Genomic DNA, 3,906 nt, shown 5'->3' on the forward strand with positions numbered 1-3,906 from the left:
GTGTATGTGTCCCGATCTCTTCCTGATGCTGATTACATGACAATGCGTGATCTACCTATATAGGTTTGCTCCTCTTACAAGAACAATGACTAATAACACCTCTATATACAGTAGATAATGCAGTATCCACCATTCACAACAGGTGATGTCACAGCTCACCTCCTCCTCCTATATAATGACTGATAACACCTCTATATACAGTGGATAACACAGGATCCACCATTCACATTAGGTGATGTCACAGCTCACCTGTACAATGACTGATAACACCCCTATATACAGTAGATAACACAGGATCCACCATTCACAATAGGGGATGTCACAGCTCACCTCCTCCTGTACAATGACTGATAACACCTCTATACAGTAGATAACACAGGATCAACTATTCACAATAGGTGATGTCACAGCTCACCTCCTCCTGTACAATGACTGATAACACCTATTTACAGTAGATATCACAGGATCCACCATTCACAATAGGTGATGTCACAGCTCACCTCCTCCTGTACAGTGACTGATAACACCTCTATATACAGTAGATAATGCAGTATCCACCATTCACAATAGGTGATGTCACAGCTCACCTCCTCCTCCTATATAATGACTGATAACACCTCTATATACAGTGGATAACACAGGATCCACCATTCACAATAGGTGATGTCACAGCTCACCTCCTCCTGTACAATGACTGATAACACCTCTATATACAGTAGATAATGCAGTATCCACCATTCACAATAGGTGATGTCACAGCTCACCTCCTCCTCCTATATAATGACTGATAACACCTCTATATACAGTGGATAACACAGGATCCACCATTCACAATAGGTGATGTCACAGCTCACCTCCTCCTGTACAGTGACTGATAACACCTCTATATACAGTAGATAATGCAGTATCCACCATTCACAATAGGTGATGTCACAGCTCACCTCCTCCTCCTATATAATGACTGATAACACCTCTATATACAGTGGATAACACAGGATCCACCATTCACAATAGGTGATGTCACAGCTCACCTCCTCCTGTACAATGACTGATAACACCTCTATATACAGTGGATAACACAGGATCCACCATTCACAATAGGTGATGTCACAGCTCACCTCCTCCTGTACAATGACTGATAACATCTCTATATACAGTAGATAACACAGGATCAACTATTCACAATAGGTGATGTCACAGCTCACCTCCTCCTGTACAATGACTGATAACACATATATAAACAGTAGATAACACAGGATCAACTATTCACAATAGGTGATGTCACAGCTCACCTCCTCCTGTACAATGACTGATAACACATATATATACAGTAATTAACATAGGATCCATCATTCACAATAGGTGATGTCACAGCTCACCTCCTCTCCCTGTGCAATGACTGATAACACCTATATAAACAGTAGATAACGCAGGATCCACCATTCACAATAGAGGATATCACAGCTCACCTTACTGCAGATTAGAGCATGCCCAGTTCATACTTCCATACAAACATAGGGTGTGAGTGAGTCTCTTGATGCTAATGTGAAGGAGAGGAATGTAGGTGTCTAATGGACTGAGTGGTCGGCGGGAAAATTGTAAGGATATGTTTCCACGTGGCGTATTACATCCGGATATTCTGCGTATTGGACGCTCCGTACAGCCGCAGCATTCAATCCGCAGCGTCCTGATGTTACAGCATAGTGGAGGGGATTTTATGAAATCCTGTCTCCTCTATGCGCCCGAATACGTGGGTGACACACCCACGACACCAGACCTGCGGCGCGTCTTTTTAGAATGCAGCATGTCAGTTTACCTTGTGGAGACGCTCAGTCTACTCTATGAATACGATGCGATGATTCCGGATGTGTTCAATGAGCGCATGCGCAAAAGTGGGCGGAGCAGGGCTTCCGCTCCATCCAAAGCGCAAGGAATGCGCTATGTGGAAACTAATTCCGGAATTCTCGTGGTAATTTCCGTGAGAGTTACGCTACGTGTGAACCCAGCCTAAGAGTTTTTTTTAAATACAATGGTGAAAAAAATCAAACCTTAACGAAAAAGAAATACATTTAATATATAAATCTGGAGTTGGTAACCAAACCGTCCACCCCTCAATTTCCGGACCTTTTGAGATGTAGATATACATGTATCTAAGAAAAACATCTGCAGGTGCACATATGTTATTCTACCCAGATATTGCTCTCTAACAAGGGGGACATGGGCCTTGGGGACACGAGTCTGGAGGGGGAAAAAGGGGACGCAAAAGTTCGGAGGAGGAGGACAGGTAGTCTGGAAGAAGATGACACGGAGACAGGAGTCCGGAAGAGGGTAGAACACGAGTCTGGACAAAGATAAAGGGATCTGGAGGATGATGACAGGAGTCTGATGAGGGACGCATGAGTCCGGAGGAGGAGGATACATGTCTGGAGGGTAACATGGGTCTGGAGGAAAATGACTGCAGGAGTCTGGAGGAGGAGTACACAAGTCTAGAGGGGAACATGGGTCTAGAGAAGGAGGACAGGATTCTGGAGGAACACATCACAAGGCCTGGATGGGACACAGGAAACCGGAGGAGGAGGACAGAGGAGTCTGGATAAAGATGACAGGAGACTGAAGGGGGACACAGGAGTCTGGAGGTGAGTAAGGTGATGCGGGGCCGTAGCTGTGTGCAAGGTACTCCTCTTCTATGCCCCAGAATGTGATATGAAAATGGTGGTCCTGGCTGGATGTGTGGACTTTGGCTATCTCGGCAAGTCGCCTCTGCAGACCGCATGGTGTCGTACTCGGCTAGCCAAGACCAGATATTACGGCATTAATTGAGGAAGACTAACATTCAAAAATAAGCTTGAATTTCCTGCCTCTCACGGTGTCTTTATTCTCCTCAGAATCTTAAGCCCCCGTTACACACTGCGATATTTCTAGCGATATCGCTGCATGTGATACTTACCTCCGACCGGCTCCCCCGCTGGTTATCGCTGATCGCGCGAGAAGCTCCTGGACCATTCCTCGTCGGTCACTTCCTGCGGTGCTTCCTGTGGCGCCGACGAGCGACACGTGGAGCCAGGCGGGAGGACGCAGGATCGCCGCGTCTGACAGGTAAGTAGCGACCCCTGACCCCAGCGATGTCGCTGGTGAGATCTGCCTGTGTGGCAGCTCACTAGCGACCACCTAGCGATGCACCAGCGATCCTGACCGCGTCATATAGCTGGTCGGGATCGCTGGTGCATCACTAGGTGTAACGGTACCCTTAGTATCTGTCGCCCTGGTCTCCCTCTTGCAACCTCAACACCCATTACATGCAGATCTGCCAACCTTCAGGCCTGAGGTCTGCTACATCTCCAAGCTGGGCCCTATCTGATCTTCCAGGAAGTCTTCCCTGGAGTTCCAACTGTTTACTCTGTCCATACCTACTCACTACTGTTTTCTGGGCAGCACACCGCTTCTTCACATAACAATGTAAAACAATAAATGATCAAAACAATGCGTTATATATCAACACAGATTCTTCAAGGGGTGTGGGCAGCATGTCCACCTTACATTTTTCCCTCCTTTAATGATGGTCGTTCTCAGCCATCCGGGACCTGTAAAAACCCCGCAAAGGCCGTCTTGACAACACACAATACATAATTAGTGATGAGCGACTATACTCGCTGCTCAGGTTTACCCGAGCAAGCTTGGGTGTCCTCTGAGTATTTTGGCGTGTTCTGAGATTTAGTTTGTGTTGAAGCAGCTGCATGATTTGCAGCTGCTAGACAGCCTTAATACATGTGGGGATTCCCTAACAAACTGGCAACCCCCACATGTATTCAGCCTGTCTAGCAGCCGCAAATAAAGCAGCTGAGACGACGAAAACTAAATCTCCGAGCACGCCAAAATACCCGGAGGACACCTGAGCATGCTCAGGAA

This window comes from Dendrobates tinctorius, unplaced genomic scaffold, assembly GCF_039654945.1.
Source record: "Dendrobates tinctorius isolate UK_male_01 unplaced genomic scaffold, ASM3965494v1 ptg000157l, whole genome shotgun sequence".
NCBI classification, from domain to species: Eukaryota; Metazoa; Chordata; class Amphibia; order Anura; family Dendrobatidae; genus Dendrobates; species Dendrobates tinctorius.